Genomic DNA, 26,628 nt, shown 5'->3' on the forward strand with positions numbered 1-26,628 from the left:
CTCTGTGCACAGCCGCCGGCCTCCTGGGCTGGGCCATCTTTGTCTTGGCATTCAAGGCCCTGCGGGACCGGTTGCCATCCACTGACCCGGTGCCACCCTGCTCTGCACCAACAGTGGTGGTCACGCGCTCTGTGCCAGGCGCCCTGGAGGGCGTCCCGTGTGACCTCCCAGAGCCCAAGCCTCTCTCTCTGCCTTACCTCCTGGCCTTGCAGAGCTGTTCTGCTGCCTGGAACAAAGGCCCCCCCCCCCCCACCCTCCCTGAAATCCATCCCTGCCCTCCAAGTCGAGCCTCTGTCCTCCTGGGACCCATCTGGGTCTGGTCCCTCTGTTGGGGGCTGGGTAGCCTAGGGTGCAGGCTGTTGGAGTATGTCCTGCCCCCCTAGACCCACAGTTCCTTGAGGCCAGTCTGGTCTGCCTGCCCCGTCCCTGCATGCCCCTGGGGATGGCACAGGGCTTGGGGGCTGCAGTGCTGCCCTGAGCCTTCTGTCCAGACTGGGGCTCTGGGGGCAGTGGGGAATGACGGGAGCCTCAGGCCCAGGGGGGCCTGTATGCCCTTCCTTCTCCCTCAGTCCCTCCCCCTCACCCCCCTCCTCTTTTTCCATAGAGGGAAGGAGAAAAGGGAAGAGGGCATAGGCGAACTGGTCATGTGGTTTCTCCAAGATGGCCCCCTTCTCCTTCCCCTCCTCTCCACTCCCTTTGCACCCCAGCCTCTCCTTTCTGCCCCCTCCAGTCCCTCCTCCCCTCTGGTCTGCACCAACCACATCAGCGTCCCCAGTGGACTCCTGCATCCTCCGTCTGTGCCATCTCAGAGACAGAGCCCCAAAGCATAACGAGATGACCGTGCGGAGGCCACCGGCCCTGGCCCTGCCCATGTGGGGCAATGCTGGGGCACAGGGCGAGTCATCGTGGGGCTCTGCCCTCCAAGGACCCTTGTCTGAGCGAGGTGGCCTTAGAAAGGAATACTTGTACTCTAACGTAAAAAGGACCAGTTTAGAGGAAGCCGAGAATGGACTTTGAGCCCAGACTGGGAAGGTCAGGAGAGGCCTGGAGGAAGGATAAGCATGAGCTAATAGGAGGGGCTGGGCACAGGTTTCCGGGCGGGGGGACAGGTGGGGCAAAGGCCTGGGGCAGAACACTGCCTGATGTGGTGGGTGGTGAGGACTACAGGACGCCCACAGAGGCCTGAGCTCATAGAGGGTCGGGCGGGTGAGACTGGAGAGGGCAGAGGTCCCTTTGCCACCTAGCACCTTCAGTGACTCCCTGCTGCCAAGAGGCTCACATTCAGTCCGTCTGGTGGCAAGCTCATGCTGCCTCCCTCATCTCAGGCCTGGCCTCAGCCTGGTCCCTTCCCCAGCCCACCCCTTGGATGTTTACTGTGGGCTGACTGTGTGTGTGTGTGGGGCGGGGGTGTTGAGAATGAGGCAGTGGGGCCTGCTGGGTGGGCCTGCTCTTGTTTGCTGGGGTCCCAGCATGCCTGGCCTCAGCCGGAACTTGGCACACTCCATCCCTGTCCCCAGATGTCCTTGCAGACAGGATGGCGGTGAATGGGCAGGCTGCCAAGGGCATCAGGTGGCATCCCAGCCGGGCGGACAGTCCTCCCTGATTAATGAGGCAGTGGGAGGCTGGAGGGAGGTCTCTGCTGGCGTGCCTCCGGGCTCTGCCCTTGCCCGGTCAAGGCGAGGAGTGAGGCTCATAGGGGTTGAACACCTACTCTGTGCCAGGCTCTGCGTGAAGCTCTTGGTACTCAGTAGCTTGTCACTACCCTGAGGTGGCTTCTGTTACTATCCCATTCTGCAGATGGAGACACTGAGGCTAGTGGGGGGAAAGCAGTGTGCCCAGAGTCCCTCAGCTGGGAGGTGGCGGCCTTGGGCCTGGAACGCAGGTCTGTGCACCTTCAGAGCTTGTTTGTATTTGCTGGACCATGCTGCGTCCATGATGCATACTGTGTTTCTGCTGGACTGGGGGCTCACGGGGAGGCGGGGCCATGCCCTTTTCAACTCTGTCTTTCTCGTGACGGTTGGCACGGTGCTTTGCATGTGGTAGGTGCTCAATAAATGCTTGTGGACGGGTGGTTGGGGCAGTGAGCTGTGCATAGGGCTCCTAGGTGGTGGGAAGTCCCCTCACTCTGCCTCTCCACCCCACCCTCAGGAGCTGGGGAGCTGGGGAGTAAGGAGACTCGGAGACTCAGGCTTCCAGGCAGAGGGTGGGCTCAGAGGAGGCTGGGGGGATGGAGCTGGCCACACAGAGTCAGTGGCACTGCTGGGGGCCTGGATGCTGAGCCGGGGTTTGGGGGAGCATGAGGGTTCTTTCTGACCAGGCTGCTGCGCACAGAGCCTTTGGGAGGGACCTGGGAGAGAAGCGCATGCTTGCGGGAGCAGAGTGAGAGTCTCCACCCACAACCTTTCTGGTTTGGGGGCTGCCTGTGGCTCAGGAAGGATGTTAATCGTGGTCTGGGGCTCAGGTTGATGGGAGGGGGGTTGGTGGGCAAAAAAAGTACCAGTAACAATCATAACAGCCACAGCGTTTGTCAGACACCTACTGTGTGTCAAGCGTTGGGTACAACGTCTGTACTCTTGATCATGACCCCACTTTACGGATGAGAAAACTGAGGCTTGGAGAGGTTGAGGTCACAGTCAGAGCTGGGATCTCCCTCCAGGTGGGTCTGTTTTCCAACTCCACTGATCTCTTTTTTGTTGTTCAATGCCCCTCTCGCAGACGCCCCACGTGGCGTCTCTGAAGGCCCCAAGGCCTTGTTTCCAGGAGTCTTGCATGTGGGACTTGGATTAGACACTGACCTCCCTCCATCCCTCTTTGGCCTCCCCGATGGGGGCTGTCCTGGAGAGCAGTGAGCCACCAGGTGCCAGCACTTGGCCAAGCTCCTCAGAGGGCGGCCTAGGCTGTCAGGGCTGCAGGCTTGCTGGGCCAGGAACTGGGGACACCTCCTCAGTGCACCTGCCTGCCAGGAAAGTGGTGTGCACGGGACCACCCTCACTTCTTGGTGGCCCGGAGGCTGAGGACGCCACAGGGCACCCAGTGCTGTCAAGGCCACTGGGGACACTCAGACCGCGGCGGACAGACTTGCAGTCTCGTGTCGGCTCGCACAGCCCGACGGTGTGACTTTGGCCCAGCTGCTCCCTCAGAGCCTCGGTTTCTCTCTCCGTAAAATGGGGGACTGACCTCCTCCCTCCCAGGTTCTGGCCTTGGAGACCTGGGGATGGGGTGTCGCAGTGCCAGGAGGCTCCTTCTGGTGGGGAGGGTCAGTATGGCCCCCGCCATGGGGTCTCCTCACCTGCCCAGGGCAGTCCTCGGCCCCAGGCCAGCCTCGGCGACGAGGCTGGGAGCCCGTGCCAGGCAGTGGGGGGCGTGAGGGCCTGGAATCACTGACGTGAGTTCCCGTCTTGGCTACCGCTTACGAGCCGTGTGAGCTTGGTGAGTCGCCTCGCTGTGTGGACTTCAGTTGTCTCTTCTGGAGAATGGGGCTGTTCGTAGTACCGGCCTCAGACTCATGCCGTGAGTCCTGACAGTCCACCTCACGTCCTCCGCCCGGCGTCCAGGGCACAGGAGGGACGCAGTCAGCGGCCTCTGCTGTTCCTATTGTTGTCGGTGTTATTAGAGGTGTCATTAGAGCTTTTGGCCAAAATTTCCAGTGCCTCCTCCTCTGAGGCCCGGGGGCATGGTGCTCCCTGACAGCTCGTGGTTTGGTGGCGTCATGTGACCAGCTCTGGCCAGTGAGATGCGTGTCCCTCCCAGGCTGAGCGTTCCACTGCTGCGTGAGATGCCAGAGTCTCTTTCCCACCGCACCCAAGAGGTGACTATGCGTGAGCTGGAGCCTCCCTGCCGCCCTGCTGGATGTGTGACGTGAGTGAGAGATACACCTTTATGATTCTAAGCTCTTGGGATGTGGGGGTTTTGTGATAGCAACACAGCCTCGCCCACCCTGACTGACTTCCTGACTGTCGTCAGCGTCACTGTTACTCAGGTGTGACCCCCACCAGGAGGCCGTACAGGAGAACAGTGAGTGGTGGAGGGGACCTGGCAAAAAATAGAACTTTATTGCCGACCTACTTCTAGAATTGTTCCACTCAGACTCTCACTCATTTATTCACCTTCTCGCTGTTTTGTTTGCATCGTTCATTCATTCATTCAGCCAATGTCTCTTGAGCTCTTGTTTCATAGCCCCTAGGGAGCCCACAGGACGCTGGGGAGATGGACCGTGGACGTTCTGCAGAGCGGCAGTGCTGGCCCAGAGGGCACAGGGCCGGCCTCCCCCGTCGGGCTCAGAGGTGGGGGATGCTGAAGGGATGGTGTGGGCATCAGACTTGCAGAGCCAGGCAGAGGGAAGGAACAGCATTCAGGCCAGTGGTCCTGTGGGAGCAAAGGTCGAGAAGTGGCAAGGGGCCTGGGCAGTGGGTCCGCCCAGCAGGGATGGGGCCAGGTAGCCGCCAGGCTGGAGGGAGACTGTGGCCTTCGGCTCAGTGTTCTGCGCTGAAAGATGAGGACTAATCGTGGGTAAAACGAAAGGCCCACAGTTGGAGGAGGGAGACCAGGTAGGAGGCTGGGCCAAGGATCCAGGTGGGGAAGGGCTGGACAAGAGTCTGAGAAGGCAGCGCAGGCACGGGGCCGCATGGCCATCGGTCGTGGGCAGCACTGGCAGCCTGGGGGAGCAGAGGGCGGATGGGGGCACCCTGCACAGCGATGGGGAAGGTTTGGGGGGTTCGATGCAGAGTCAGTGCCTGAGCGACGTCCAGGGGAGATGTCCAGGCTGCGGGTTAGCTAGTGGACTGAACATTGAAGGAAGATGAGAACCACCGCTCGGGCCCCGGAGCACACCGTTGATTTGGGGTGGGGCCTAAGCTGGGAGGGGCTGCCCACGTTTCTTCTTCCTTGTGCGCTCTCGGGAGGGAACGAATTGAAACTCCTGCAGGGGATCATGTTTAAAGATTCACCATTCGAATAGAGAGGCGTTCCTGTCTTGAATGACAGGGTGTTGTACCCACTCCACATGTGTTTACTGAGCCCTGCTGTGTGCCGGGCACTGTCCTGGGTGCACATCAGTGACAAAGCAGAGATCCTCGCTCTGTTCTAGTGGGAGACGGTACTATAGAGGATATTAGGAGGCAATAAATACAATGAGAAAAAACATAGAGCAGGGAAGGGGCTCAGGAGTTGGGGAGATGTTTGCAGTTTAAAATTGAGGAGTCAGGAAAAGCCTCACTGAGCAGGTGACCTGTGAGCAAAGACCTGAGGGAGGTTGGTGAGCCTTGTGCATATCTGGGAGGAGGGCAGGCAGAGGGAATGGCTGTGCAAAGGCCCTGAGGTAGGAACGTGCTTTGTATATTGCAAAAACAGCAAAGGGGCCAGTGTGACTGGGGCAGAGTGACGGGTAGAGGGTTCACGAAAGGGCTCCAGACATGGCCGGGACTTCAGCTTCCTTCTGGGTGAGGTGGAGGCCATGGGAGATGCATCCTGAGCAGATTTAGAAACTCACAGGCTCCCTGGGACCTGGAGGGGGTGAGACAGAGCATGGAGAGCAGGAGAAGGTTCCTGGAGTCCTCAGGCCGCTGACAGAGCCATGTGGGCCGAGCTGACCGCCCCCTTACCTCTCAGGCCTCCCTCCTGCCTCCTTGTCTCCCTCGTCCTCCAGCTGCTGCCCTGCCCTGCACCCGCCCCTCTGCTCCTTTGGCTGCCCACCCGCCTCCCTCTAACCACTCCTCAGCTCGCGGGTTTGTTCGGGCCTCTCCACGTGTATACTGACCTACAGGTGGCAGCAGGGGTGGAGGCTGGCCTCTTGTCCAGGAGGAGACCCCTTGGTGAAGTCTGGGGAGCCCGTTGCTTAGCAAGCCCTTGTTTTCTCTAACACAGGTGCTCATCGGCCTAGATTGTACGAACAAGGAAGGAATGGGCTTTCACATCCTCCCGTCCTCCCCTCTGGGCTGCGCTCGTGGGTGAGGCGGGGGGACCAGGTGGAAAGACCCCCCTCGCCATGATAGAATCATCAAATCTCAGTGTTCCTGGAGCGGGGTCTGGATCGGTGGGTGAATGGGTCACTGTCTCCCACACTTCCTTGCACACCCTATGTGATCCCCAGCATCACTTGTCACGTTTGAGGCTCAGGGATGCTCTGTGTCCCGTGTCCCCGTCCCTCACTGGTGGCCATCTTTTATCCACACTCCGCTTCTAACAACCAAGAGGTTCCAGACGAGGGGAGGGGCACAGAGCAATGCCCGGAGTCTGGAGACCAGGTCCTTGTCCTAGGCTGGGCATCAGCTAACTGACTGGAGCCCATCCTCTCTCTGCGCTCAAATGCTTAAGCCCGTGTGGGAACTCCCAGAACGCTGCAGCTTTACAGCTGCTGGGGCGTGGAGTGGAACCCTGTGCTGGGGTGCCCTGCTGTCCCCACTCCAGGCACAAAGGGAGCCCTTTGTCTTCAAGTCCTCCAGGGGCCTTTCACCCCTCAGGTGCAGAGTGGGCTGGGGCGCCCCATTTTACAGGCAGGAAGACTGAGCCCCAGTGAGCAGAAGGGACTTACATCGAGAGAGGAGCCCACAGGGCCGGCCCCGTGGCTTAGCGGTTAAGTGTGCGCGCTCCGCTACTGGCGGCCCAGGTTTGGATCCCAGGCGCACACCGACGCACCGCTTCTCCGGCCATGCTGAGGCAGCGTCCCACATACAGCAACTAGCAGGATGTGCAACTATGACATACAACTGTCTAGTGGGGCTTTGGGGAAAAAAAAAAAAAGGAGGAGGATTGGCAATAGATGTTAGTTCAGAGCCGGTCTTCCTCAGCAAAAAGAGGAGGATTAGCACGGATGTTAGCTCAGGGCTGATCTTCCTCACACACACACACACACAAAAAAAAAAACAAAAAAAAAAGAGAGGAGCCCACAGCCTGGGGTTCTTCCCACGTGCTCCAGAGGCAGCCCGGGAGCCATCGCTGTAACAACAGTGACCTCTGACTGTGCCGGCCCCTCGCTTCATCCTGTGAGGAGGACAGGGTCCAGGTTCCAGCCGAGGAGGCGCCGGGGCTGGGCAGGCAGCTCGCCGGGTGAGAGGCAGAGCCAGGACTGTTTGCCACAGTTTGCCGTGTCAGCTCCGGAGGGCTCCTCTCGGCCTCTCCCTCTGTTTTGGTCTCTCCCACACACTCAGAAACGCCCCTTCCCACCCCTAGGCGCACCCACAGCCCGACTTCCTTCTCATCACCCGCGTCTCCAGAGGCCCTGCCCTGCTCCTGGCCTCCCGCTCTGGTTACCACTGTTCATGGCGCCTGTAAGCTGACCCTGCCCGCGGCTGCCCCGACGTGCAGGCCACGGGGGTGTTCTAGTCCCAGCCTGGAGCAGCCGCCAGGCATCCCCGGGCTGCTCCCCGACATCTTCCTGCACAGCCCTGGCCTTCCCCCCATACCCTTCCAGGCCGTTGGCCTCACTCAGGCCCTGATCTCCCTCCTCTGGGCTGGGCTGTGGCCTCAGGGCCTGACCCGGGACCTGTTGGGCCTTGGGGAGGTGGGGCCCCAGCCCGGGTTCCATGAACCCAAATTCCAGGTCCAAAGTGATGTGTATCAGGACGTTTGTCTGGGCAGGAGGCCTAGAGCTTTGCTCTGAATCTTAAGGGGCCCACAGATAAGAGCCCTGTGCCTGGGCGTGTGCACGTGTGGGTGCAGCTCCCAGGGACTTGGAAACCAGCTTGTCATGGAGCCAGAGAGAATGAGAGCCCAGAGGGGGCAGTTCCAAGGAGGAAATCTGCCTGCGTGCACACTCATTCCTAGATGCCAGCCCCCTGTGGCAGAAGATACACACTCTGAGACACAGACACACCCACACCCCTGCCACTTGTGGTCACATTCATGGACACTCACACCCCCTTCTCACACCCTCCAAAAATCTGTGTCACACACACAGATGTGCCCTCTGCCGCTTGCCGGCCCTTGGCCACATGACCGCGTACACACTTGCTTCAGGGTTCTGGAGACACGAGAGACGCTCATACGAGGGACTCAAGCTGTTGCATATACCCACTGATCAGAGGTGGTGGCCGCAGTGAGGGTGACTCAGAAGCCAGCTTTCCACAGAGAAACAGAGCCACCGACTTCTGGGGCACCTGTGTCATGAACACATGCATGCACACACACACGGGCACACAGCCACAGCTAGAGGTTCCCTTCCTGCTGCTGGTGTGGGGTTTTTCCCTCCTTTTTTCAGAGCTGGGGTCTGCCCAGAGACCCCCTTCACCGCCTAGCCCCTGGCTCTGTGAGTCAGAGGCCCCTGGTGCTCCCTGCTCCCCGGAGAAATGGCTGCACAGTGCCAGCCTCAGTGCAGGAGATCGGGACTTTGGGTAGGAGGCCTGCTGGCCCAGCGTTGGGGCTGGTGGCTGGCCTGTGATTGGCACAAGCTGCTCTGCCCGTGCCTCAGTCCCCTGCCCGGCTGCGCCTGGCAGATGTGCACCCTGTCCCCTGTGCCTACCAAAGACTTGCCCTCTCCTGATTTCAGAGGTGGGGAAACCGAGACAAAGAAGGGGGCAGAGGCTGCTTCAAGGACACTCAGGGCACACCTTCCCCCACGCCCTGCCTCATTTGAGAGGGGACAGACAGTCCCCTCAGAAGCCCATGCATCCTGTAGGTGGGGAACTTCAGGGTCACTCTCCAGAGGCCCACAGAGGGCAAGGGTTTTGCCCAAGGTCACATAGCAAGTCCATGGCACAAGCTGACCAGACTCTTACTCCAGAGCTCTCCTGGTGGGGGCCCCATGTGTGCATGGGGCGGGGGGTGTTGAGGGGGAGCCGGCAGAGGGAGGAGGCAGGACCCGAGCCTCCCCTCTCCCCCTCCCCTGCTCCCTTCTCTCCCTCGCATGGGTTTGTTTGGAGAATGACTCACAGGAATGCAGCAAAATCCTGATGGATGGGAAGGCAGGACCGCAGTACCCGGAAAGCCTTTCCAGGGTGGGGAGGCGGGCTGGAGCCGCGGGGCCAGAGAGGCTGGTGGTCAGGGAGCCCTGTGTGCAGGTAGGGAGACTGAGGCCCTAGGAGAACCCCAGACACTGCCTGCTGTGGAGCCCTCCTCCATCAACGTGATCACACACACACGCGCGCACGCGCACACACAGGCCCAACTGCAGCAGCGCGCCTGGGCTGCAGTCCCCCTGTCTTCTCCCTGGGTCGGTCTCCCCACCGCAGGCCTGCCCCAGGTCCCGTCTTTGTGCCCCTGCGCACTGACACACAGTAGGTGACTAACCAGTGTGTGCTGGCGCTGAGCGTGACCACAGTGGACCCTTCTAGGTGCATGTGTTAGCCCTGATGGGGTGCTGTTCGTTCGTTCAGTCCTGTAACGAGACTGCCCGAGGGCCTCCTACGCACTGGGCACTGCCAGGGGCGAGGGAGGCCGGGGCTGAAGCGGGTGCCTCCCCCCCTCCCCCAGCTCACAGACAGATGGGGAGTTGTGTGTTGGGCCGCGACGGGCCCTGGGGGGCAGATGAAGCAGAGCCCCTTAGAAGACATGGGGATGAAGTCAAGAGCAGGCACAGGGCACAGCCGCTGCGAGGGGTGCAGGGAGAGCTCGGGAGCCTGGGAAGGTGCGGAGCTGAAGGTGGGTGGGAGACGAGGCTGGGGCCAGTCAGGGCCGACACCAGGGAGTAGCTGCAGAGGTTGTGTCCTCCTGTGAGTCACCTCTGAGGGGTCCCTGGGGGGCTACAAGGCATTCACCTCCCAGGACCTGGAGGCCTTGCGCTTGGGGAGGCCCTGCCTGGCAGAGGTGGCCCCAGGCCCCAGAGCCAGGACCCCAGTGCCCCCATGCCCAGCCTCTCAGTGCCTGCTGACGGCTGTCATGTGGGTATGCGGCTCTGGATGACCAGATCTGTGTTTTCAAGAGAAGCTGGCATTTGGATTTTTATGTGAACTCTCCTGGCTCAATTAACAAAGGCACAGTGTGGTTTAAACCACACACGTCCACGGGCAGAGGCCGCCGGTTCATAACGCCTGCTCTGTGGGGCGCGTGGGTTTTGCTTCTGCTGCTTTTACATTGCTTGTTTTATTGGAAGCAGCCCAAAAATTCACTGAGCTGCAACTCCATGCTAGGTGTGAACAAGACAGCAAGTGATCGAGCTGCCATTTTAGTGGAGGAGAAGACAGTGGACAGAAAGACAGCCATGTCAGGTGGTAAGTGTTATGAAGAGAAAGGAAGCAAGGCTACAGAAAGAGAGAGTGGTGGGGAAGGCTGAGCAGACAACTGAAGAAGTGTGTTCTAGGCGGAAGGAACAGCCAGTGCAAAGGCCCTGAGGCAGGACCATGCTTCATGTGTTTGAGGGGGCCAGCATGGCTGGAGCAGAGGGAGCGAGGGGGAGGGAGGGAGGAGATGAGGTCAAAGGTAGCAGAGGTCAGGTCAGTGTGGTGTAAGTTTGGTTGTAACTCTTGCGTGAGGCGGCACTCTTGCAGGTTCTGAGTGAGGGAGGGTGTGGTCTGACTTGAGCTTTAGTGGGCTCCCCCTGGCTGCCATAAGGGCTGAAGGGGGCAGGGGTGAGCGCAGGGAGGCCGGGAAGAGGCGACTGCACTGGTCAATAAAGACAGAGTGGATTGGTGGTTGACAGGCCTGTGGTGTGGGGGAGAATGGGGAGTGACTGCTAACGGGTACCAGTTTCTTTTTGGGGGGATGAAAATGTTCTGAAATTAGATAGTGATGATAGTTGCACAAATCTGTGCATATACTGAAAACCGCTTTAAAAGGGTGAATTTTATAGTACAGTCTCGAGTTGCTTAATGACGGGGACACATTCTGAGAAATGCGTTGTTAGGTGATTTCATCGTTGTGCGAACATCACAGCGTGCACTTACACAAACCTAGATGGTATAGCCTCCTACACATCTAGGCTACAAGGTACTCATCTTACGGGACCACCGTCGTACATGTGGTCCATCATTGACCGAGACGTCGTTATGCGGTGCATGACTGTATGTGAATTGTATAGCATCTCAATTAAAAAAATCTAGATGGGCCGGCTCCGTGGCTTGGCGGTTGAGTGCGCGCGCTCTGATGCTGGCGGCCCGGGTTCGGATCCCGGGGGCGCCCCGAGGCACCGCTTCTCCGTCCAACGTGAGGCCGAGTCCCACGTACGGCAACTAGAAGGATGTGAACTTATGACATACAACTGTCTACTGGGGCTTTGGGGGGAAAAAACTGAATAAATAAAATCTTTAAAAAAAAAAAAAAAAAAATCTAGAGCACGCCAGGATTTCTAACTGAAATTGATGGGCATAGAGAAGATTGGAAGGAAATGTTGTCACAGGATGAGGGAGACCCTAGATTTTTTTTTCCTTTCTACTTTTGTATACTTTCCAACTTGTAAAATTAAAAGTAGGTATTTCTCTCTAAAAACTAAATGCTTTGTGTCCTGGCGGGGTGGACAGGGAGTTGATCTGCGGGGCAGGCCTCCCGCTGCAGCCGCTGAGCTCTGTCTGTCTGCTGGACTTCCCCGTGGCAGGTTTGGAGCAGGAGTGCTGACTCCCGCCCCCGGCTCTGACCTGGAATTCCATTCCTGCTCACATGGCCTTGGTCAAGTCACAGGACCAGAGGTCCCAGCGATCCCCCCGTCCAGTGTCTGAGCCACCTGCACGCCGTCTCCACCAAGAGACCACCTTTTTCTGCTTGCACGCCTTTAGCCACAGGTTGCTCACCACCTCCCAAGGCAGCTTGCTCATTCCATTTCTGGGCAGCTCTGCCTGTTGGCAAGCTCTTCCTTATATGGAGGTGAAATCTGTCTTCCTGTTGCTTCTACCCCTCCTCAGCTCCCTCTCTGAGCCCCAGTTTCTGGGTCTGTAGCCTGGGGCTCCTGGCCCCTCCCTGCCCCCTCACTTGGCTGTTGGGAGGTTGTGAAGGGATTTAGGAACTAGTAGCTCAGAGCACGTGTTGGTGGTTATTCGGTACTGGGGACAAAGTGTGGGGGCTTTTGCCCCATCAGCACAACCAAGTAGGAGTTCCAACTTAAATGTTCAGACCGTCACCATGAAATTGGAATTTGATACTTATCCCAGAGATTGAAAACTCAAATCCCTCCATAGAGCTGGAGGGAATAATCATCATCAGAGCTAACATTTATCGAGGGCTCATGATGTGGCAAACCCCATAGTGGCTATCATGTACTAATTTCCATTAATACTCAACACAACCCGGGCCCCGCTGTTCTCCCGTTTTAAAGGTGGAAGAACCGAGGCTCAGAAACGTGATGTGAAGCAGCTGGGTGTGAGTCTCGTCGCAGTTTGGGAGTGGTGTGCACTGGACAGGAAAGCTGACCATCGGCCAAGCTCCCCCCGCAGAAGTGTACGGAAACGAGACTGGAAGGACATCCACCTGGGGTTGGTTGGACTGGGCTCTCGGCCCCGTCAGTCTGTCGAGGAAAGGATCTTCGTATCTGCTCCTGTGGCTGCCTTGTCTCAGGTGCTGGGTTTGGAGGGTTGTCCTGGTCTCTGACCGTGAGCTTTTTTCTGAGGGAGACAGATGACGGCTTAGAAGCCTGCTTCCCAGCCCGTGTCACCTCCCCGCCGCGAGGGAAGCAGGAACAGAAGCATTATCCCTCTTCTCAGTTGTGGAAACTGGGCCCAGAGAGGCTGTGGAGCTGCCCAGGGACACACAGCCAGGCTGCGGCAGAGCTGGACTCACACTGGGGGCGGGCGGCGGCAGCACCTCTCCTGGTTGAGGGAGTGTGGGGAGCATGGGAACTGACCTCCTCACCCGTCACTCTCCTGCAGAGCCCAGGCGTGGGCAGCAAGGGCTTCTTCCTTCCTCCACACGTGAGCCGAGCTGGACTGCCCGAGGGGCCCTGGGTGTGATGGCTGAACGAGAACGGCTCCCTGAGTAGCTCAGGGGACAGGGCAGTGGTTCGGGCTCGACCCAGAGTCACTTGGGCCTCGGGCCTCTCTCTTCTACTCTCTGAGCCTTAGTTTCCACGTCTCTAAAATGGGCTACAGACACGTACCTCAAAGGATTGCTGGGAGCATTCCCTGGGGAACGCTTGGCAGAGTTAGCACCGTCTCCATCTCCACCCCCTGCCCGTGGTACAGTCATCTGGGTTCCACCGGGGAGTTTTGGGATGAAGCCAAACCAGGAGGAAAAGCACAAGAACAATAATCTTGCCCTCCTCCCCCCTCCCTCCCCTCTCCCTGCTCTCCTCTCACCCAGATCCTTGCCTCCTTCCCCTCCTCCCCTCCCCTTCCTCATAAACTCATGTGGTAAAAAATTCACACAGCACAATAAACGTCCCTCCCACCCCCACCCTCCTCTTTGATCAGCAGTTTCTCCTCCATCCTTCCAGAGGCCATCTCTGCAGCTTCAGGCACCCCTGAAAAGGGCTTCCCATTCTAATGTTCCCTGGTACCCACCTGCCCCAGGAGAAGCTGGGCCCAGGTCTCTCTCATCCCATTCTGCAGTGACAGACTGGGGCGGGGACTGGGTCTCCCTTAGGAGGGAGGGAGTGGGCCAAGTCGTGCCAAAGACCAAGGGCATGTCCAAGCCGGCCCAGGTCCAGCCGGGAGCTGCAGCTGTCACACGGGACAAGTCAGGAGGACTTTAGGGGTCCTCACTTGGCTGGGGCTGAGGGCTGGGGGCCAGGAGAAGCCCTGGGGCAGCATCCCCTGTGCCACCAAGTCAAGGGAGGGCAGAGGCCCACAGAGCTGAGCTGAGCTGGGGAAGGGCTGGAGGGGTCGCTTGAGTGGTTGAGCCACTCAGAGATACCCATGAGCTCTGGGGTCCCCAAACTGGGGCCGCCTGGGGTGAGGGAACAAATGCGTGGAGGCAGGTGGCTGCCACCCAGGTGTGTGCAGTGCATGGGTGCACTCTTACCTAGAGGAATGAGACCTGTGTGTTCTTACATGTGCGTCTGTGTCACACATCTTGTGTACATGTAAGTGCATGTGTGTCTCTGATTTTGGGAGTGTGTGTACACACAGATGGTGTGCCGTGTATTCCCACGGAGGGGAGTGTGTGTGTTTATGCATGTCCTGACCGCCCCGATCTGCTGTGTGACATGGGGCGGGCTCTTGCTGTAAGTTAGCGGCTGCCCTGACTTTGGGGGAGGGAGTGATGCACGCCCTCTCGCTGGGTTTCCTTCGAGGCAGGCAGAGGAAGCCACTGGGGCCCGTGAAGGGCCACGAGGGTTCTGCAGCCTCTCAGAAGGGGAGGAAGAGGAGGCAGCTGTGGTCATTCCCATTCTCAAGCTGGGGAACCACGGGCCTGGGCTCAAGGGGCTGTGGGAGGGACAGAGGGTGGGGACAGTCTCTGTGCACATGTGCATGTCTGCTTGTGTGTCTTTGGACTGTATGTGTGCGCTGGTGCCTGTGAGCCTTGACCCGTGTGTGTCTTTGCATGTGTGTCTGTGTGTGAGGGTCTCGGGGGCTGGGCCCATGGGTCTGACTGTGTGTCAGTCTGACTCTGAGTGTGTGTGTGCGTCCGGCCTGCTCACCCTGGCCCAGGAGGCCTCCTGCATGGGGCTCCTGGACTCTGCTCAGAGAAGTGTCCGTGGCCTCAGGCTCTCCTTGGTCACTGCATGGCCCTGAGGCCTCGGTGTGTGTCCTGTGCCGGGTTGATGGTGTGTCTTACCTTGGGGGTGCGATGGCTCTGAGCTGGGCCCCTTCCGTCCTTCCCATGTGGTCCCTGGTGGCCTAGTGGAATGTGTCGACGGGATAGTCACCACAGTGCACCCCTGCCAGCATCGGGGTTCAGTCTCAGGCTGGGGCTGTGGTCAGAGATCAGTCTGGAGCAGGGGCCAGATGTTGGGCTGTGGTTAGGGACTATGGCTGGGGTCAGAAGTCCATTCATGGCAGAGGGTGGGGGTCAGTCTACGGCTGGGGTCAGGGAGAGGGGCTCACACTGTGCCTGGGGTCAGGGGTCGGAATGTGGCTGTGGCTGTGACTGAGGGTCGGTCAGGGATCCATCTGTACTGGTGCAGAGGACAGGATAGGCCTCGGCCACGCTGCTGCCCCCAGCCCTTTGGTGGCTCCCTGGCCAAGGGGGCAGTGTCGAGCCCCGGGCTGCAGCTGCTTGAGAGGTAGGGCCCCGGGGCTAGAAGGCATGTATAGCCCTGTGGGCCCCACACAGTCATATGGCTGCCGTGAGCAGCTCCCACAGCCGTGACAGGATCCCAGCCAGGCCAGATGTGCCAGGAGTGGGTGGCCTGGGTCATAACCGGGAACCAAGGGGTGCCCTCTGGCCCCGGGACAGAGCCAGAGAATGCGGAGCAGGGGCAGCACCTCCCCATGCTGAGCAGGGGCTGGGGGACCTGTGCCCGCCCCCTCCTGGTGCTCTCCTCCGGTTCCTCTGGCGCCTCCCCCCTCACCCCTGTTGCTCTGTCGGTCCTCTCCCCTCCCCTTCATTTGCTCCTTTCTCCTCCCTTCTTCTCTCACCTCTCTCATCCTCCTCCCTTCCCTCTGTCCTTCCTCTCCACTTCCCCTGCTGTCTGTCTTCCTCTCCAGCTGCCCAGCCCTCCTCTTTTCCCCACTCCTTCCCGCTCTGAGCCCTGCCTGCAGCACCCCCACTCTCTGAATCTGGGCCTGACCTCCTCCAAGCTCAGGGACACAAGTCAGCATCTTCCAGTGCACTCAGATGCTGAGAAAGGAAGGTGAATGCCGGGGGGGGAGGGGGGGGGGCGTGCAGGGGGTTTCAAGCTGCATTGGCCTGGATCGCCCAGGAGCTGGAGGCTGTGGGGGCTACAGGGGTGAGAGGTTACAGACCTCTGGCCAGGTTCCTCCTCTGGAGCCCACGCCCCGTGAAGAGGGTCCCGTAGCGGGTAGGTCTGCCCTATCTGAGTCTGTGAGTCTGTCACAGTCTAGTAAAGAAGGATGGACAGACAGACTGATGGCAGAGAAAGCCACAGACAGCAGAGATCAAAGGTTGTGCAGATCAAAGCCAGGCAGAAAGAGACCTGGTCTTAGTCTCCGTCTGGGCAGGCATGGGTGGGCAGACCCCAGCCCAGCCCCTGTAGGGCTGTGGGCCAGCCCAGAGCAGAGATTGTGATGTGCCCCCACGCCCCAGCTGGGAGAGGTGGACGCCAGGCAGCCTTTCTCCCGCCCTGACTCTGGCCAGAGCCTAAATAAAGAGATCCCAGATCCTCCTCCGACCTCCACTGCCATCCCCTGGGATCGGGGGGACACGCCAGCTGTTTGAAAATGTTCTGAAAACTTAAGGGAACTTGGATATTTATAATTTAGACCTCCCCCCGCCCCCAGCTAAAACATCAAGTTCTTTGCTTTCAAAGAAATACATTTTCTCGAGTGTTTTGTGCTCAGTCTCACGTGGCGGTCCAGCTCTCGGGAAGTGCTGAGTGTGAGAGGGTTTTGGTGTAGGATAAAAAGGGACAGGGCTGGGATTGCGCAGTGATCACGCCAGCCCATGCAGGCAGGAGGCTTCCCTGTTCATTGCCGTCCCCTGGCGCCCCGACTGCACCTGGCACTGGTGGGCGCTCCATAAACCTTCCCTGAAGGAAAGATCGTGGAATGGATTCACTCAGGGTCCGGGAGAACCACAGGAGCCACGGGGAGGGAAGGCACACGGGGCCCTTGGCCCCTGGCCTGGACTGACGTGCTCATAAAAAGGGGAAACTGAGGCTTGGAGTGGGAAAGTGACTTGGCAGGTCACTCGGTGCTGACCCAGTCAGGGCACGGCTCCTGGTACATCCACTGAAAATGGGCCCTGTTCAGCAGCTGTCCAAGCTCACAGATTGGCATGCAGGTCATTAACCTGTCCGAGGAGGTGGGGGGCTCCTTCCTGAGGACTTGCCCTCGGACCAGCCACGGGAGCCTGCCCCAGACCACCCGCCTGGCAGCACTGGCTGATCACAGCAGCTCCATCCTTGTAGTTGTTCAGGCCAAATGCGTCAGCTAATCCCGTCAGCCCTGCCTCCAAAATAAATCCAGGGTCTGACGCCTTCTCAGCTCTCCACGGCCCCCACCCTGGCCAGGCCCTGTCGTTGTCCTCCTGGACTCGTGAGGGGCCCCTCGCTGGCCTCCCCGCTCCTGCCCTGGCCCCATGTCTGTCCTCTTCACAGCAGCCAGGGGATATCAAGAGGACCTGAGGGGGATCACGTCCCTCCTCTGCTCATAACACTGCAGAGGCTCCTCATCTCAATCCCTGTAAAAGCCAGAGTTCTTACCAAGGTGTACAAGGTCCTATGGTGTGGCCGCCATCGCCTCTCTGTCCCCATCCCTTTCCACTCACCCCAGTGCTCCCTCCGCTCTAGCCACACCAGCTTTTGCCATTCCTTGAAAACCCCCAACCTGCTGTTGCTTCAGGGCCTTTGCACCTGCTGTCCTCGTTCCCCCCAGAGAGCTGCATGCCTCACTCCCTTAGTCTTTCACGCCTGTTCTCAAATGTTTTCAAGTAAGAGTTCCCTGAACACCCCAGTGTGAAAACACAGCCCTTCTTAGATGCTCCCAGCCCCCTTCCCTGGCTTTATTTTTCATAGCACACATCACCTAAATGTAACATACACATAATTTGCTCGTTCATTCTGTTTCTTCTCTGTCTCACGACTAGAAAGAAGGGAAGCCTTGTCTCGTTTTGTGCTCTGCATCCTCAACATATAGACTACTGCCTGGAACATGGTAGGTTCTCAGTAAATATCTGTCGAGCAAATGGATGAGTCCTTCTGCCACACTCGAGTGCTGTGACCTTGGGCAAGTCAGCTGTCTGGACCTCAGTGACCTGGTCTCTGAAATGGGGAGGGTGACTCATCTGAGGGAAAGATAGAGATTTGCAGTGCAAACGTGAGTGGAGTAGACGTTGAAACCTGCCTGGCTCACCTCTGACCCTGGGCCTGCACACGTGCTCCCCTGTCCTCTCCTTGGAGAGCCACGGCCCCCTGAGACCATGAGGGCCTGGGGGTTACCAGACGAGGGCTGAGCTCGAACTGGACTTCTGGGTCTCAGTGGCACCTGCCTGGCCTGGTGGGTGGAGTCCAGGCCCCTCTCCTCTGCCTCTTGTGCCCATCAGGGTGGCCCCTGGCCTAACCCCTGTCCCTGGTGGCCTCAGTGAGCCCAACACCTGGCAGCCCGCTGACGCCATGGCCTGCACTCCCCAGGTCTCTGCCTGGCTCCTGTTTATTATTTAACCCTGGAATGGCGTTTGGACACACACTTTGCAGGAAGGCTGCTATTCAGATAGCGCTCGGTGAACAAAAGGGCAACCTGTCCAGGCCCAGGCTCTCCTGAACACAGCCTCACCTCCCCAGGAAGCGTCAGGCCCTTCGAGACCTGTGAACACCCCTACCCTGGTCCACAGAACTCTGCTGCCAGCCAAGCAAGGGGGGATCCCTTCTCCCCCTGAGCCTGGGGCGGGACTCACATGGTGGGTGGTAGAGTCAGACCCCTGGCTGGGGCAGGAAGCCTCCCCTGCTGGTCATTCCCTCAGCATTTATGGAGTGCCTGCTATGTGCTGGGTGCTGCTGCCCGGTCCCCTGGGATCCTGTCATGATGGTCTGATGGACAAGCAGGGGTTTGGGGTCCGTGCAGACCTACGTTTGAATCTTGGCGCTATCACTTCATTCATTCATTTGCAAAACACATATCAAGCACCTGCTCTCTGCCAAGCAGAGGTGAGCAAGATCTCTCTAGAAACTTCTAGTCAGGTGTGGATCAGATTGTCTTGCTGTGTTCTTGACGAGTCCTTTGATGGCTCTGAGCCTGGGTTTCTTCTCTCAGAGATGGGCAGATCCCTGCTTGGGGTCTGTCCTGATGACCCTCTGTGATAACGCTTGTGAAAGGGCACTGACTAGGTGGGGGTGGGGGTGGGGGTGTCTGTCTCCCTTTGGCAGATGTGAACCTGGACCCCTCGGCCACACTGCCCCGGGAACAGATGAAGGGCTCTGCCCTCCTTTGGGATAAGCCATCCCACCACCACTCACTCCTCCAAATCCCTAGGACCTCTGCCCAGAATCCAGAATCCATGACGGGCACTCACTGATTGACCCCTGATGAGTCACGTGACCTGTCCTTGCCCTGATGTTCTCCATCCCCACCCTCCCATTGTTCTCCAAAGGGGCTGTTGGTTCAAAGAAGAGAAAGCCCTGGGCTGGGTCTGGCTCACAGGAGGAGGGCTTGGGTCAGTCTCATTCATTCCTTCACTCATTCATTCATTCAACAAATATTTATTGAACGTGTGCCAGGCACTATTCCAGGTACAGAGGATACAGCAGCGAGCAAACAGACAAAAATAACTACAAAATACATAAATAAGTAAATTATATGGTACATTAGAAGGTGAGGAAGAGCATTCCAGGCAGAGACACCAGCAAGTGCAAAGGCCCTGAGGTGAGAGTATGCCTGGTGAATTCAAGGAACAGGGAGTTGACAAGGTCACGGTGAGGAAGGATAGGGGGACGGCCATGAGGTCAGAGACGGTGGGGGCCTGATTGTGTGGGCTCTCCTCAGCCACTGTGAGGACTTTTTTCTTCTTCACTCTGAAACCAGGGAGAGGAGGGGAGCCTGCTCCTGCCTCCCAGGGGAAGGGAGCACACACCACCAACCTCATGCTCCCACCTTCGGGTTTTGACCTTGACCTTGTGGGTGGCTGCCTGGAGGAGGTGGCTGAGTCAGGATGTGATAGGGGCAGTTAAGGTGGAATGTCAGGGCACTGTGATAGGGGTTGCGGGTCAGTCTGTGGCTGGGCTGGGGGTCCCTGGCAGGGGTTTGGGCACTTTTGTCTAATGGTGCACACAGTGGGCCTCTCCTGGCTCACCTGGCAGCCTCAGGACTGAGTGACCCTGGTTCCCAGACCAGATAATTGAAAATAGAGACCAAGCAGCCCACGTTTGAAAGATGGGGAGACCAGAGCCCAAAGACGCGCTGGGCTGCCCGGGCCTGCTGGCTGGGAGTGGGTGCCCGCAGTCAGCCTCTTTGTTCTTGCTGCATCCTTACCAGGTGAGCCAGGGGTCAGCCCAGAGGGCACATTTAGGGTCCATTTCTGGGAGGAAGGCCTGCTCTTTGCCCCTGGGTGGCCGCACCCAAGAGTCTGGGTGGGCTGTAAGATGCTCCAGGCCGGTGGTTCCCAAGCCTGGCTGTAAGATGTTGATTCCTAGGCAGGAGTACATCATGTGCAGAGCCTCTGCGCACTTGGATTGAGTAGGTCTGGGCTGGAGCCCAGGAATCTGTTTTTTATTTCCAGTTGGCACTGTACCACTGGTAGGTTTGGGAGTGACTGTTCAGGCCACTGGGGTACTAGTGGCCTCTGTGCTACCAGGCTCTGCACAGCCTTCAGCCAAGGACCTGGAGGCACAGCAGTCCTTTCATGCAGCCACTGCTTGCTCACCCCGGGGGGCTGGGCTGAGGGAGGTGCTCAAGCAGTGCGCAAAAATGTGCTGCCTGCCGCTGGCCTCGCTAAGGAGCCACCAGGCCTCAGGGCGGCCAGGCCGCGGGGGAGGCGCCTCCCGCACCCAGCTGGCTCTTAATCAGGGGCGGGTGGGGGCTTAGTAGATGGGGAGAGAAGTCAGCGATCACCGAACAGCAGAACCTAAGTGTGATAGAGGCCTTGGGGTGCGCTCGTCCCCTCTTGCCAGAACTGAGAGGGGCCTGAGTGGGGAAGCGACGGAGGAGGTGGAGAGAGCCAGGTCTGACACGTCTGTGATCCCCGGTGCGATCATCGGGTGGACGGACGATGGGTCGGACACGTGTATGGATAGAAGGGTGGGTGGATGGAGAGACGGATGGATGAATGAACGGCTGCGCGGGCCGAGAGCAGCCTGGCGAGGGGCGGGCCAGCGAGCGCTCAATCACAGCCCTGGGGCGCGGCGCCCGCCCACTACGCTCGCAACTCCCACCCCCCTACCCAGGCCCCGCCCGGGGCGCGTAATTCCGTGCCCCCGGGGCTCTGGTCTGCTCCCGGTGGCCTTGAGAGCGCGGGCAGGGCCGCCCCTCGGCCGCGGGGCGAACCTGGAGGTGCGGTCGTGCCTCGAGGCTCCCGGCGCCGCTCTTCTTTGTCTCGGCCTTGTCCTCTGCTGTCTCCGGGCCGCGACCCGCCTCTTCAGGCAGCCCTCGCCTCGCGCTTCTGGGCTGTTCCCGGATCTCCTAGTCTCAGTCCCCTCTGCTCCCAGCCCATAGGTGTCTCCCAGGCCCAGCAGGGTCCATCAAACCCAGTACCTCTAGGACCGCGGGGCCGTCAAGTGTCAGGATCTCTAAGCTGCGTCTCGGGGGCTGGGGGCGGCGCGGGAGGAAGGCCCCCCCATATCTCTGCCTTCTCTCCCCCTCCTCCTCCGCCACTATTCGTCGCGCTGCGCCCCGACCCCAGCGCAGCCTGTTCGCGCCTTAAGCGGCTCTTCTGCGGCGGTGCGATCCCCGATGCCACGCGGCCCCCCCCTCCCCTCCCGCCCGGGCTCAGACCCTTCCGCAGAATACAGCCACACACAGACCGCCTGCAGACACACATCACAGCCTCCCTTCGAACCACAGCCCTGCACAGGCGCACTGCCCCCTACACGCTCAGACCCACAGCCCCAACAACCGCAATCCCACTCGCAAACAAGCCCACACGGATACACAACACTCCTCAGACATACTTGGGCCCACGCAGACACAATCTCATACACACGCAACCTCACACAGACACAGCCCCTCGGACACACACAGCCCCACACAGGCACAGTCTCACCCACGCAGTCACACAACCCCCCCCACCATAAACAATCACACACAAACACAATCCCACACAGGCACCGCATCATTTAGTTCCTCCGAGACCCAGAAACACATTCACAAGCTCGTAGCCAGACCTCCAAACCCCGTGACATTCACACGTAGGACAAACCAGAAATATACAGCCACATTGATACACACACGGACCTAAACGCACAGCCAAGAGCTCACCCACGGGCTCGTAAGTCACTGGGAAAATATTAAAGCGTTCGCTCCTTCCCCTTCTATCTCTGACACGCGCGCGCGCGCATACACACACACACGGAGACACTCACCCCCACCCCCAGTCTCTAAGCGCCTTGGAGCCTCCTAGCCGGTGACCCCGAGCCCCCGCGGTGAGAGCCGAGAGAGCGTCTCCCTGGCGCCCCCTCCTCCTGCTCCCTTTCCTGAGCTCACCACTCCTCCCCTCGCCTCCTCGCTCCCTCCCTCCCCCCAACCCCTCCCCTCCCCCGCGTCTGGGGCGCGGGCTGCGCGCAGCCAAGCCCCCTCGTCGCGCGCCCGCATCGCGCTTGCCGAGTGGATGCGGCCACGGGGCGGTCTCTAATTACCTCTTGTCCCCCGGCGGCCGGTGAATAATGGCTACTGAGGGCGCTCGCAGGGGCTGCTGAGGAGGAAACGCGGGGCGCGAGAGGCGCGGCGCGCGCGGGAGCGCGGGGGAGAAAGGAGCGAGCCCTGGGCCGCCGCGAGCGGCGGGCGGAGAGAAAGGAATCGTGCGAGCGCTCACATTTTTTTCTCCCAAGGATCTCATCTGGCCGCCGCGTTCTGGAAGAGGCGAGGGGGAGAGCGCGCGCTAGAGGAGGCGGAGAGAGACGGCGCGGGGAAAGGGAGACGGCGAGACGCGCAGTGCTGGCGCCCGGGAGACCCAGGAGGAGCCCGCAGGTATTGTTGGCGGCAGAGCTTTGTGTCTTCGGGGGACCGTTCCGGGGCGCGAGGGCTCCCGGAGCCCCTGGCCTGCCGCCGCGCTCAGACCTGCCCCAAACCCGGGGCTGCTGGCGGGGGTCGCCTCCTGCCGCGGGCACCCCTCCGCCGAGCCGAGATCTTGGCTGGCGTTGCAGATTTGCCTGCTTTGGGGTTTTCCATGCCGATTGAGGGAATCGGTCTCTGGAGAAGGAATTTCTTTCCTTTTTTTTGGCCGCAGTTTGGTTGTGCTGGGGATTCCCCCCTCCCCTTCCTCCACAATACATTGGTGAGAGGTCTTGGCGACAGTGGCACTGGCGGAAGGCAGGGGGCTGAGAGGGCGGGGCTGGTGGCCGCCGACGGGGAGGTGAGGGATGCCGGAGAAGGAAGGAGTTTTGCTCAAGTTCGCAGTCTGCGCCCTGGAGCTGGTCTGGCCGGGGAGGGCCGTCTGCGCGCCCTGTTCTGCTCCAGGCAACCGGTGGGAAACTTCCCGAGAGCGCAGCCTCCCGGGGGACTCGGCGCCCCCGACGCCTCCAGGCGCTTCCTCCGGCCGCCGCGGCCCCTCCTTGCCGCCCGCGAGTGCTTAAGGTCGCGCTCTCCCCACCCCCGCCTTCCTCCCTCCCCCGGCGGCTTCCGGATCTGGACAGAGCTGGAGGAGCAGCTTCAAACACTTCCCCTGGAGACCCCTCCCCACTCCCCGCTCTAGAGCCTGCCCGGTGGCCCCCCTGCCCTGCACCCCCGCCTCACGCGCGCCGAGTGGCCAGGCTGACAATGAAATCTCGCGCCTCTATCGTCGGTGGGCGGCGGGGGTGGGGGGTCGTAGCCCGGTCTCTCCAGGGACTGCTGACCCCGGGCAGGGGGAGGAGGAGGGACTTGTTTGGGTTAGAGACGGTGACGTCGGATGGCGCCCTGCCGGGAGGGGGAGGGGGCGAGTGCACCGTGGAGGCCCGAGGCTTGGGTTCGTGGCCGGGGGTCGTGGATCCTAGCCCCCCTTGGGCTTGGTGATTGGCTGGTGACTTCAGGCACGTCCAGGGCCCCTTCTAACCCCAGCCTCCTCCCCCCAACTCGGCCTCCTCCCCTCCGGTACAATGCGGGCTGCAGAGGTGATCCCGAGGGTGATGTGTGTGTGTGTGACGAAGTGTTTGTCTCCTGCCATCCAGAGCAGACGCTGCTCTGGTGACCCGGAGATCCGGACGCCTCGCCCCCTCCCTCAGGGGCTGGGGGAGGGGAAGAAGGGGGAGGGGAGTAGTGGGAACTTCTCTTTTTCCCAGTGGGGCCATGGGAAGGCAGTGCTAGCCCAGAGCATTTCTGGGGACCACAGTCTTGAGCTGGGGGCTCAATTCAAAGTGGGGGCCGCAGGATCAGAGGCTCCTCAGCACTCAAAGCTCCCAGATCCTTTGCTGCTTTGGGGGGTCGGGATGAAGGGCTAGTTGGAACGGGAGTGGGGGCGGAGGAGAGTCAGTGGAAATCTGCCTTAATTGGATTCCCAGGGGAAGCGAGGGGGCTAAAGAGGGCTCCTCCCCTCTCTTGTCCTGAGGTGGGGAGCCAGGGCCAGGAACCGAAGCCAGGGACCCCAAGCTGGCGACTGAGGCAGGTAAAGGAGATCCTCCCTACTTAAAGAGGGGAATCCTGGGGTGGGGGTAGGGGGACAGACTGTCTTCAGGCTGTTCTGTGGCTTGGTCCAGGAATAGAAAGAGTTAACCCTCCCCAGAAATCTCTCAGCCCCCACACAGCGGGGACACGGTGTCGGACCTTTTGACGTGCTAACAGCGTGACACTGGCTGACAAGAGCTAGCAGATTCCATACCCTGTGCTCCCCTTCACAGCAGCCGCAGCCAGACAGGACCTGGCTGGGTGGTGCCTCGTTCAGGGGCCTGGGGGAAGCGGAAATCAAATCCAGAGAGGGCGCCGCAGCCAGGCAGCGGCCTTGTGGCCCCGAGGGAAAAGGGGTTACCATGCCAGGCCCATGGGAACTGGAAAGGGAATTGCCATGGGAGCTGGGTGGGCCGGGAAGGGGGAGGCCCCTTGAACACTTTGCCCCAGTCCCCACCCCCACACTCACTAGGCACAGTTGGCGGCCTGGCTGTTAGGGGTGAGGGTAGGCTGTGAGACCCCAGCGGCTGAGGGAGGCCTCTGCGGGGCCAGGGAGGCAGTGCCAAGCTGGCAGGACTGATTCTGCTCCCTGGAGGCCCGTTATGGCACAAGCCCCGGGGTGTAGTTATTCCGGGCTGTCTTCCCTCCCCGACCAGAGTCCCTGTTTTCTGCAGGGGAGAGCCCCTCCTGGGGGAGCTCAGAGCCAAAGGCCTGGCCACCATGGGCACTCAGCTTTGAGTGGACAAGCACAGAGTGAATGGATCAGTAATGAATGAATGAATAAATGAATGGAAGGGGAAAGTTTCTCAATTGGAGGCATTTAGTCATTTAAAAAAAAAAAAAAAAAAAAACCTTTTAGGTATATACATTTAAAAACGTGGTTCATAGAAAATCTGAAAAAATAGGGAAAAAGAAACCAAAGGTTCCTGATGGTCTTAGCAGGCTGTGACAATGTTAATATTTTGATGCATTCTTCTCAGTCTTTTTGGAGTTGGCGGATGGTTTGTTTTTTAAAGACTTGTCATTCTCTGTATTCAGATGTATATCCTGCTTTCTTCGTTGGCGCTCACAGGAGCCTTTTCCTGTTTTGTAACCAACTCTTCATAAACACCTGGTTAATGTCTTCAGGCTTTTCCAATGGGGTAGATGTACCACCATTCAACTCTTCATAAACACCTGGTTAATGTCTTCAGGCTTTTCCAATGGGGTAGATGTACCACCATTTACTTAATATTCCCTTTTTGTTCAACATCCTGGACGCTCCTGATGAATGAGATGGTAGTGGATATATTTTGTGTAGAGAGCTTTTTTTGCTGTTGAAGATGATTTCCTCAAAATGACGCTGCTGACGCCCAAGGCTGCTATGTGCCTGCGGTGGAAGAAATGGGCTTCTCGTTTTTCCCGGAGAAGTGGGACACTGTTCTCCTCCCTTCCCCACAATCTAGAACCTTCTGTCAGAACTGAAAAGAGCCTTGGCAGTGAATCACCTGTCTGACCCCGCTCCTTTGACAGAGGAGGAAACGGGAGCCCAGAGAGGGGAAGTGAGTCCCAAGGTCGCACAGCAGTTGCTGGGCTTTGCAGCAGCCAAGAACCGACTACTGATCTGTCATTTTGGTTTCTACACCTGGCAGGCAAGAGTCCCTAGGGGTCCTTTAGGCTGACCTTGCCCATTTCACAGATGTAGGCACTGAGACCCCAAGAGAGGAGAACCACCTAGGTTGTCCCTGGTGTCGCTAGCTGGAGCACCAGACAGGCTTCTAAGCCCTTCTGTGTCATGCACACTGGCCGTGTCCACAGGATCTGGGGCCACCCAAGTTGCTAGCCTGTGGTTGGCCAGCCGTGTGCTCCCTGTTGCCTCTCATCACAACTCCTCCTTCCTCTTTGCCATCCCGTTTTCCAGCAGGGAAAGCCAAGGGTCCGGAGCAGGTGGAGTGAGAGTGGAGGGACTACAGAGGTCAGAGGACCCCCGTGGTGTGCCCTGCCCCCGTGCCTCAGTTTAGTTGTCCAAAGACCCAGCTCCGAGTCTGTTCAGGAGCTGGGGGCAGGTGTTGGCAGAGATATCCCCGTGGGGGAGCGGGGAAGGACCAGTTCCATCTTAGTCTTAGACCTGTCTCCCTCTGGTCTTAGATTGACCCCGGGAGGCCTTCTGGGGAGGAAGGGGAAAGATGGAGGGTGAGAAGGAAGAGAGAGAGAAGAGGAAGACTAGAAGTGAAGAAGGTGGGAGACAGAAAGGGATTAGAACAGAGGGAGAGGAGGTTGGGAAGGAAGAAAATAGGGGAAGGAAAGGACCTATTTAAAATAAAGAATAGAGAAAGTCCTCTCCCCCAGCCTCACTGGGCACCCAGAGGGTGCCCGTGCAGGTGTTGGGACTGCCCGGTGCTGGGTGGCCAGGAAAGGCTGGACATCGGGGTGGGCTCTGTCAGCGCTGAGTGGGGGGGGCCAGAAGGATCCAGACCAGGTGGGTGGCAGGGAGGCATACCTCGGTGGT

At 59.3% G+C, this 26,628-nt stretch overlaps 1 protein-coding gene and 1 pseudogene across 5 annotated transcripts in view; one reads left to right on the forward strand and one right to left on the reverse strand.

Annotated features, from left to right (window-relative positions):
• Nucleotides 1–26,628, forward strand: part of RAI1 (retinoic acid induced 1) — a 119,990-nt gene that overhangs the window by 17,598 nt on the left and 75,764 nt on the right. For 3 of the 5 annotated variants that reach the window (XM_087440284.1, XM_014789786.2, XM_087440283.1), the window contains exon 2: nucleotides 22,391–22,529. The exons of 1 other annotated variant lie outside the window; for it this stretch is intronic. The gene's annotated coding sequence lies outside the window, so the exon portion shown is untranslated. Of the gene's footprint in view, nucleotides 1–12,175; nucleotides 12,415–22,390; nucleotides 22,530–26,628 lie in introns of all 5 variants that reach the window. One more of the 5 variants, XM_087440282.1, reaches the window with a different exon arrangement.
• Nucleotides 18,377–21,909, reverse strand: LOC147914856 (uncharacterized; annotated as a pseudogene).

The sequence above is a fragment of the Ceratotherium simum genome, chromosome 16 (assembly GCF_057802395.1).
Source record: "Ceratotherium simum simum isolate JZ-2026a chromosome 16, ASM5780239v1, whole genome shotgun sequence".
Classification (NCBI taxonomy): Eukaryota; Metazoa; Chordata; class Mammalia; order Perissodactyla; family Rhinocerotidae; genus Ceratotherium; species Ceratotherium simum.